Raw genomic sequence first — 11,105 nt, forward strand, 5'->3', positions numbered from 1 at the left:
CAGGCACTTTGCCTGGTAATGCTGATGCCCTTTCATGTAGACAAATATGACAACAATGCCTCTCAAGTTAAAGCCCCGAATGAGGACCCAATTCCGGTTGAGACTGTGCATCAGCCTCAGGAAAACAGTCACTCGGTAACGCTGGGTGAAACATACGAGTACAATAAGCCACGGATAGTGCTATGGACAAAATTGTGTTTGATGATCAACAAATCTGCATTATTTTTCACTGTCTCCTCAAAAAGTTGTAGCTTTGTTCTGTTTTGTATTGTAGTAGTTTGCTTGTTTTCTTATTATTTGTCGTTGTTGTTTTGGTTTTGTTTTTGCTCCATGCTCATGAAGAGAACCTTCTCCTAAGTTTTCTGCCATCTGCCTTGGGAGGATTGCCAAGGCACGTTGCCATTGAAGAGGTCAGCGAGATGCTGCAGCTGACTTCAGGAGTTCGAGGCTTGGGATGTTGACTCTGTCTAGGTTGACTGTCTAGGTAAGTGATGCTGAGCATGTTAGAAAGTGGTAGGGAGAATTCGAAGTACAGTTGAAACACCATGCTCAGTGACAGTCTCTTAAAAAAGAGAAGTGAAGTGGTCCCAAGTATATCCAGTGGTGTCAACTTGAAGATTGAGTAAATTAATCTCCTAACTTACATGTAAAGAGAAGTAATCATTGCTGTGATGCTGGACCCATACATACATATAGACCCAGCACCATGTCAAGACCACTGTGCTCTCTATAAATTCAGGAATCTCCCTCCAAACAAGCTGCATTCACATGCACAAAATTCTAACTTGCACTTTTATTAAAGTTCTGACGTAATACACTTTCAAATCAGCTGGTCCTGGAGAAACAACAATATAAGTTTTTTTTTTTTATATGATTATTACTATTTATATAGGGTCTTCATAATTTGTCGAAAAAAGGAGGTTTTTCATTATTTTTCCCTGGCAAAAGGACGTTAGCATATAATAGGGCCTACCTATGTGACAAAACTTGTTTCCAATGTGCAAACGTCCCACTGACGTAGGAAGGTAAAGCAAAGTTAAGTCCCAGCAAAAGGTTTATGATTTAATATGCGGCTTAAGCCCACATTTAAAGCAGTAGGAGTTCTTTGCAAAGGTTGTTTGCATAAAAATGAAAATAAATGCACAATTTTGTTCAAATTAAATTATTAACAAGTTTCATATGTACAAATTTCAGCTGTATCTTATTTTTCATTTAGAAATGTGAGCACAAACCTTTTAACTGGATCATCTTCCAAAATGATTTTTGTTTGCCTGGGCTGCTAATGCTTCTTTCCTTGGCACATGACAAGTTATTCTTTTAACTATGCCAAGGCTTGAACAATTACAAAGGCTTTCAAAATTGTGAAAATAAAGAGCAATAATAGTGTGTTTTTGTTTTTAATTAATTTGTGTGTTTAAATTTCAGGTTGTCATGCTCTTTCAGGAAGACACTGTTGTGAAAGCTGGAATGGCCTGAGACTGCACCACTTTGTGATGACATCACACGTCAGAGAAGCTATTCTATGATGCCTGGGCTTATTTAGGATGCACTAGGTTGTTCGTTAAGGATAACTATGGACAATACCATGCTGGTAGAGACATACAATTGAAAAAATGAAATGACGAATTCTCCAAGCACGAGTAGGTATAAAAGTGACATATCATATACATGTACATGAACATGTACATGTACCAGCCAAAGAAACGCAAGTACAGTGTAAGTTAAAAGTAATTTAGCTTGAGATACACAATATTGCCTCAATCCTCACAACAACAAAAGTGATAGGTGTTGCCCATCAAAGAAAACCTGCTCAACAACCATTACAGTGCGCCGTGATAATGTCCATAATGGTCAGTTTTGAAGAGCGCCCCCATTTGAAAGATTTTACTCAAAAACTAGGAATTTCCAAGGTGGGTTGATTAGTCGCAAATGGAAGAGTTTTAGAAAAGGGATATTAATTCTGAATTTCAGCCAAGGAAATTAATTCTGGCTAAAATAAGAGCATTTTGAAACTTCATTTTCAAATCCGAAAACTTTACTACACGCGAACAAAGAAATGTCTCCACAAGAATACAAATTTCAGTATGCGTGTACTTGGAATCTGTGTCTACGTCACACTGACTCTATTGTATCACTGGCTCAGGAAAGGATCGTCTTCAAAATTAGTTGTTATTGTATTGTAACAAAAAGTGATTTGTGTTAATTTTGGTCAAGTGCTGAGTCACGTTGGTCGAGTATGAACCCAAGTCCGAGTCTGCACGGTCGATTCGACGTCCGAGTCATTTTTCTCTGTGACACAAGACCGAGTCTAAGTCACAGAAAATGGGACTCAAGTCAGACTAGAGTCTGAGTCTGTCACGAGTCATACAAATCTTTGCAGTACACTTCATTTGTATTTGTAGAACAGCCACCTTTGTCAGTGCAGTGGTGAAATGAAACACACCTTTAAGTAAATGCACGACTATCAATAGGACTACAATGTAAAAATTATTCAGAAAACAAATTAAAGTGGTTTTCGCTACACTGCCCTCCGCTGGGGAGAAGGCGCAGATTGCCAACGTTTAAAACATTTTCATGTTCAAACATATTAATTTGCCATTGTAAAGCTGAACAGTAAAGGCCAGTTTTGTCTTACCATTTTGTAGTCGGAAAATTGTTATGAAGGACTGGACTTGACAATGAAATCTTAAGCATTGACAAATATTGACTTTTGTATTTTCTACATTATTCTCCATTAAACAGATTAGTTCTTTTTAAGTTACTTTGAAAATAAAAACTTCAGTTGCACTCAATGGAATTTGTAGTACCATTAAGTAAGCATATTGGCTTTGAATTTATGTACATCCATGCAACTGGAAAGGGAGTTGATCAAATAAATCATAAAACTGAACTAATTAAAACCCGGAATTTTGAGCTTTTTGTTGTTTCCTTTTGAATATTCAGTTTTCTGGCTTTTATTTTTTCAACTGATACATTGTACTAAGACCAATGTGCATTTTTTAAAAACATATTGCGCAATCTAACCTTAAATATATTTTCTGAGCACAATTTTTTGAAGAATCCTGTGGCCTGATGGTGTAGCTCTCTGACTGCCAGCCACCGGGTCCCCAGTTCAATCCCAGCCGGGGACCTGGGAGGAGAATATTTCCTCACTGTGGTGTTAACTTAAAATAAAATGGTAGCATAGTGTAACGTAGAACGAATCTGGGGTTCTCACACGCCAGACGAAGGAAACCACAGACCCTATTCTTCAGGGTTTCGGGGCTCTCCGGCCATTTATTCTTGCCACTTTCTTTACACGAGGCTCTCTCTTTATACAACTCACAACAAAAGGAACGCTATACAAAAGTCACACTACTGAGCCGGCGCAGTCTGGCAACGGGTCTCCCTGGTCCAGCAGCAGGTCCAGCAGCAGGGGTCCCAACGCTACGCGTAGGTTGCACCGTGGGTCCGTGCTGGCGCCCTCTGCCGGCGGCCCGGCACCGCCGTTACAATAGGGTGGGATTGAACCAGGTACCTCTGGCACAGCAGCACTCTTTTCCACAAGGCTATGGCACTTTCTTGAAAAACTCTCAGGTTTTCGTAATTAAAACACTTAGGTTTTTATACTTACACAATTTTCAGCTCTGGCCAAATTTTCTGAAGACAAGGGGTACCCCTAGTAAATTTTTCAGATCTGAGAGTCTGAGGTAGGGAGGTTGGGTTGGGGGCTGGAGAGTAGGCTTGGGAACTCTGGGAAGGCTGGTTGATGGTTGTTTTGAGACGAAACAAGACTATTACTTGAAGAGCTGTGAGACTGATGGGTATGTAGGTTGATGGGACTAGGAGTCAATGGGTCTTGAGGGCTTGTTGGATTTGGAGTTAATGGGATGGAAATAAATTTTCAGATTTGAAAGTTTGTATTGTGATGGTAGCAAAAAGATATAGATTTATGGCAGCACATTGGGACAAATGTCAAGGATCAATATTTTGCAAATGGAGGAAGTGGAGATATTTTACCTATTTTTATCCATGAAGTTGAGGATGACATGTTCTTTGAAGAGTATTGCAAAGTTGCACAATAATAGCGAAATTTTCACAGCTTTTATTTAGATGTAAACATACCACTTTGTTCATTTGTAAAAAATTCCCACAAAATTTGATATCATCTCATTTTTATTCATAAGATGGAATTTGCGTCGGGTTTTATACATTTCATACATGTATTAGTTTTTTTTTCTTTCAAAGACTTATTTTTAACAAACACTGTATACTCAGTGTTGTCCCGGGTGATTGTGAGAAAATAATAATTCGGGACAACATTGCAGGAGGTCGTTGGTTTGAGTCCCACCAGAGTGATTTTGTCTAAAAACTCACCCGGGACAAGGGTAGTATCGAAAACAAAGACCCATGTTTTAACATAGACCCACTCGAAAACGAAGACCCACTCGAAAACATGGGTCTTCCGTCTTCGTTTTAGGGGTCTTCTTTTTGATGCTACCCCGGGACAAGTAAACTGGGTATAAAGCGTTTATTACAAAATTTCCCATTTTCTTTTATGACCATGCTATGCACATTTAGCTAAAACTGAGGCAAAGTGAAAATCTGAATTTCTAAACTGCATTGTTTTTTATAAAATGCACTTTCATATTAATTTGTTGAGCTTTAAAGAAAGAAAATTTACACATCTAACAAATCTTCAGTGAGACAATTCTTTTTATGCATTCAGCAAATAAATGTAGTTTGCTTTTATTTCATTTATCAGTCAACAAATCAGTCCAAATGCCTTGCACCAAAGTGATAACCTCTTTAATCTCATAATGGAACCATCTAATCCCTACAGAATGTTTATAAAGTCAATTTTTATAATGCACCTTTAAGTCCCAGTGAATTTTCAAGGGGAATTTAATGCGTCTTTGGTTTTTCTGCTCTTGCGAATTACAATATTTACGAGCAAAACTGTGATTTCATTTTAGGCTGAAACTTCATTGTACTCTTGCTTCAGCATCAAAGTGTCCGGGATATTTGGAGGTTTTGCCATGGGTTTTGCATTACTGTAATATTGTTCTATTACTGCATGTATAATATATAAGTGTGTCAATGAACAGAATTTATATATGCACAGATGTTTTTCAGTAACCAATAATTTGGGATCACAATATAAGTAGCAAACCCCCCCCCCCCCCCCCAACTGAAGGCACTCTTCAGTTGTGGGGTTTGCTGTTTAGTGACATCGCAGCAACAGCATCCCCAGTTGTTGGATAAAGCAAGGAAATGTTTAATCAAGAAAGTGGACTTTACAAACCATTTTGGAATGTCACCAAGTTCATTTGAACAAAATAAACTCCAGTGTAAACTGCATGTCTTGGCCCTATAATAAGTCAATAAAGGTCTGGATGTGCTCAAAATGTCCCAAGATGGTTTTCACATATAAGCTCAAGACAATTGAGCTTATATAGAGATGCCTGTCTAGAGAAATGTATCAAAGATATCAATGGAAAGCTTACTGCCCCTAGTTTACGACAAAATGTTTATGAATTTCGATTTCAGCAAAACTTCAATAATGAAATACAAGTAATCTGTCACCTTTCAAACAGCCATTTTGATTTTAAAACATTTGTTGAGCAAAAAGTGAACGTCAATTAAATTACACATCTTAATTAAAAAATTTATTGTTTTTGGATTGGTAATGTGGCAAAAACATTTTTTTAATAGCCAATGGGCTTGACAGCTTTGTATATGGAGATCAGTGTCATAATTGGAATGACATAAAACCAAGCTATACAATACGAGTACGGTATTAAATCACCGTTCACAATCATCTCCAAATTTATAGACTCATTACTGCCCGAAACATCGACTTCAATTCTGTTCGTCAATGAAGCCAAAACAGATGCAATGTTCCAGATTTCTCCGCCTATTATTAAGACAAATTGTTTTTGAGGAGAATTCTAAGAAAGCCTGATGGCCGAGTGGCTAGATCCGTCGTCCACGAATCGCGGAGCCCGGTATCGAATCCCGTCGGTGTCTTTTTGCTTTTAAACACACGCGTTCTATTCAGTCATTTAAGATGTTTAATTTCCCATCGTAAAACACCAACAGTACCTTAGCTTAATCGGTAAGCACTGCTGCTGGTACTGTCCGCGAGATCCAGGTTGGCACCTTCGTACAGGTTCAGGGCATGTGGTCCACTCGGATCGAGGATCAGGGCTTAGGGTGCCGCCCTGTTCCTCCCTTAGCTCCTTGCTTTTACATCGTGACTGGCCCTCCGGGGTTACATGGATGGACAGGGAAGGAAGTGTGTATTGGCCAGGAACGCCGAGATCCCGGAAGAGCCCTAAGGGATTGGCTGGAGCATTGTTATGGCTCAGACCGATCCCTGAATGCTTGGGTAGCACATAACTTTTTGATTTTTTTTGAGCCTCTATTTTTTTAAACTTTGGTGTAATTAGTTTGATGATTACAACTGCTCGGCAAACCTACGGTAGTATTAAAAACATATGTAATAAACATATGTAATGAACTTTTTAATAATTGACTATAATCAAAACGAAGTTTTGTTCGATCAATATGACTATGCCATTATTAATGTTGCAATTTTCAATTGAAGTAAGAAACGCAGTATGCAATATTGTACCGGGCAAAACTAAAATTGTACATTGTAATGTGTTTATTACGTTTCAAAATAATAACGTTTCTTTAATTGTGAACATTCCCCAAATATATAGTTATTCGCAAAATAGGAAAACGCAAGAAAACAAAGCCCCTCACCCTCAAAACTGAAAATACAAAATAGAAAAACAAAGTCAAGTGGAAAACCCCAATGTACCCTTAAGGATTGAATTGGAAAATTCCATAACATGGGGCTTTTACAGACTTGCCTTTGACTGTCAGTGACATGCAGTCACGGATCCAGAGGGGCTGGGGGGTCGAACCCTTCTCCTGCTCTGACACAATAAAGTATGTACATGTGTATCTGAATCTGACGGGCCTCAGCCACTCCCCCTCCTCCCGACCCATCCCCAGCAAAAGTTACTAGATCCACCTCTGACGTAAGTTGGTACATTGATATGAAATGTGATATCGACATACCACTATTTGGACCCAAATGAAGTTTCTGTAGCTCATGTAGGATGAAAGAATGAAACGGGGTAAGCAATTATTGTTGGAGTCCCCAGAATGTGGGAAGGCCTGTGGGCCACGACCAATCAGCTAGGCAGCGTGATATCAGCCGATGGCTCGTCCGTTCATAAGTTGCCTTTTGACATCTTGAAAAACTGCCGATGATGAATATAAATGACCCGCCAAAAGCGTGGAACCCAATAGGCGGCAGGGGCGGAACCATACATTTTGGCAGGGGGGAGTTCATCAGCCAAAAAAATCTGCAATGTAGACAGGTTTTTTTTCTCCGGACATTTTGGCCTCCGAAAATCAGGGGGGGGGGGGGGCAGCTCGCACCATACTATTCGGGCGCAGTTCAAATCCGACGATTATTAATGCTATATTATAACAGAATAGCGTACAAATACCCCACGACAAAGCTGCCTCTGCTGTCCGTTTGTTGTGCACAGGCGGACGTTATTACCAGTATAGATTTGTTGGGGCGTCAGAGCGGGGGGGCGGGGGGGGGGTCACATTATTTTCAGATAATTTCTATGAAAACAATTGTCTCACAGAGCTGGGGGTGAAGCCACCCACTCCTTTATTAGGGGACTGAGCGACTCTTGTACAGTGCTAGAATTTGATAGTATCTGCCGGCACGACGTCTTTCCATACGTCGTGTCAAAAACAGTCTTACTTATGATCGTAAATAACTATGGTGTTTACAATTACAAATGGAATTAAATCCCCCAAATCGAAAATTTCAATGAGCTTTCAAATGAGACATCGCACGAAAAAAATCGGCCCATACCAAGCAATCAATTATTTAATTTCAACTTTCGAATTAAGGGCGGGACGCTCGTTTTCAATAGTGTGCGCAATTTCAGAACTGGAGCGCGTCAGTTAAAGCCAACTTTAAGGCCTGCACACTCAAACACGCAAATTTATTTTTACAGGACATAAAAGTCCTTCATATTTCGTTCGGAAAAGAAAATTCAAAGTTTTTAAAGGCACGCGGGCTCTATATATCAACTTTTAAAAACGTCATACTTTATAAAAAAAAAAAATGTGTGCGTGACGATGAGGTATATCGAAGATCTCTATAAATGGATGCCGCTGCTTGATATTTGTTGTTCTTCCTTTTACCGACATTCTTAGCGCCGCTTATACCCACCACAGGGCAGTTTCATAGCGGGGGGGGGGGGGGGGGGGTGCACAGTTGCAAATTGCAACTGGCCACAGATTTTAAAAGCGAGCCGGGAGGGGGGAGCGCGAAGGGGCCGGCGACATCATCGGAAAAAGCGAGTCACGTCAGTCGGTAGCGATGAAGAGCGCCACCTACTGTCCGAGAGCGTCCATAATAAGGGCCCGCTTTTAACAGTGTCCCTATGGGTGCAATAAAGACCCCAATGATAAATGGCTCCACTTCAGAAAGTCTGGAAATATACTCACAATTTACTCTCCAAGGTGTTCGAGACACACATCAAACTTAAAGCTTATTTCATGGTCTTTCTTCAACTTGATGAATATTTTGGGAGAAATTTCCACCCGAATATAGGCCTAATCATCCCTTTTAGAGCCCCAATTTCATCCAAATTGTACAGAAATACAAGCTCACGTTCCAGTGCATGGCCCACAATGTGCCCACAGTGTGCTTAAATACTGAATAATTATAGGGGCATGTAAATCGTGATTTGGCCGGTGTAGGCAATTTCGGACCGATTTACTGGCCTGCACCTACAATCCGTGCCAAATCTCGCTGGGCCCCCACCCTCTCCCGGCCCCCGTTCAATTTTGTCTCTCATTGCGCGGTGTGTGCTCCATCAGCTGGGAACAACATTGACCGGAGGAGTGGGGGAGTGGGTGACCGACCAAGATGAGTGATTTGGCAATTAAAATGTCGCCCGATCTGCAAACACGTTCCGATGTATTGATAAGAACTCCAACGGAATAAACGAGTCCTCATTTTGCATTGCGGTGCGACATTGGATCTCACCGCAAAAATATACTGCACATGATGTATATAATATACGCATAGGCCCTATATGAATAACGGTCGAGAAGGTAACCTTCAAGTCGTTAGATATGTCGTAACCCCGCCGATTACTTACTAGTCTTATACCAGCCGCGCCGATGGAGTTCGACTGAAGTTCACAGGCAAAATACGACTATCTAACGACATGTCATCAAGTCTAGGTTTGACTCGGTTTTGAGATGTTTTTTTTTTTCTCAAAATGTATCTTAACCGATCCGATTCGAACATCGCAAACATAAACCGACACGAACTGACTACATTCATAGCCAAACCGAACAGAACCGAAGTCGATTTTATTCGGGTTGGTTCGGTTTTGGTTTCAGGTCGGGTTTGCACTTCTTCAGTAAAAGAAAAAAAGCTCTGTGTCATATCCAGTACTTGACTGTTGTAAAACTTTGCAAACAGCAGGGAGAGAACCCAAGGCGATTTCTAATATTAACAATTTACATAACAAACTGCTGGTAAGTTGCAAACGTAACCCCCCCCCCCCCCCTTTTTAATGAATTGAGATCTCCAACCACAAACTTGAAACCAGCGGCCCTTCTCAAAATGAAGATATAAGAAAATCGGAGAAAAAAGGAAGTCGTTATAAAGAGAGGATGTTATTTCTGTTTTCCTTGTTTATAAATTGAGCTACAGTATTATTATTATTTATTATTATTATTAATCATTTCTGGTAATGAAACCAAGGATTCCTCAAAAGCGCCCAAGGCACTGTAGCTCGCAAGCCTGAAGATACCTGCAGAGAGAAGACAATGAGAAGAAATTACAGTTTTAGAGGTGGGAGGAAAAGCCCAGAAGAATATTCTGGGGAAAACCCACGGAATCAGGCAGGGACTGAAAACCCAATCCACATATTGGCCCAGGCGGGATTCGAACCTGGGTCACAGCGGTGGAAGCTGGCGAGGAAAGTACCGCTACGCCAACCTGACTCCCCCATATAATTATATAAGAAAGGGGAAAGCACGATATTCCCATTAAGGGGCGGGGGAACAGTGCAAGCTTCAAAGGCATAAATGATCATTTGCATTTCATGCATATCGTTTGTTTTCAATAGTAACACCAGTCCCAAACCTAATCTGTTGAAGTTTCATCTCAGTGGAGATTGAGCTTTTTGAGAGAACTGGGAAAATCTGCATCTACACAACCTTGATCACGAAACAATTGCGCCCATAGCACTCAGTCAATATTGAGTGATCGTTGGAATACACCTATCAAGCGGAATAATTTCAGGGGGTGTTCAGTGCCAGTGGGGATCTCCAATCTAAATAAACTTTTTGATAATACACATGTAATTTGGTACTATTATGCTTTTAAGTATGAATACATTGTATGGGTGAGAGGTGATACCAATCGTGTAGAGTGCAGTTCGTGTTGGGGGAACGACAAGCGAGAGTTGGTGGAGCACATCCCATGATAATATATCAATGCGAATACAATGAGGTACACGTTTCTACCATGAACAGGCGCAAAAAATACATTATCTCCCAACCTTGACGAGAAATTGTTGCCGCTCTTCATTAAATGGTACTCTGAAAACAAGGGCCGTCAAAAAGCCCTAGAGAATGTGGGTCATTTCAACTCCCATACTTTGCTCCAACTCCCATACTTCAACCCCCCCCCTCCCCCCACACACACATGCACACACCCATGTTTACGTTACATACCAAGTGTGGACATTTCCTTGGTTTCGTGTAGTTAAAAAAAAAAAAAAATGAAAAAACTCATTTTCTCAAACTGTGAAAACTCTTTCAACCCATTTCCCCCCTATGATCCCCTTTAGTGTTTCTCTCCATTTTGCCACATAAACCTAACCCCAAAAATGCCTCTAAACCTGTTTTCCAGAAATGGGGAAACACTCTGCGGACTTGCCCAAGTCCACACAACGTCGCCTCTACCTGGTTTATGTGGACCTCTTTTGTTCGGAAGTCCACACAGTGAATGTAATGCCTACCCACTCGCACAGACATACAGCTCGCTTTTATTATAT

The sequence above is a fragment of the Patiria miniata genome, unplaced genomic scaffold, assembly GCF_015706575.1.
Source record: "Patiria miniata isolate m_02_andy unplaced genomic scaffold, ASM1570657v1 HiC_scaffold_20, whole genome shotgun sequence".
Lineage (NCBI taxonomy): Eukaryota > Metazoa > Echinodermata > Asteroidea > Valvatida > Asterinidae > Patiria > Patiria miniata.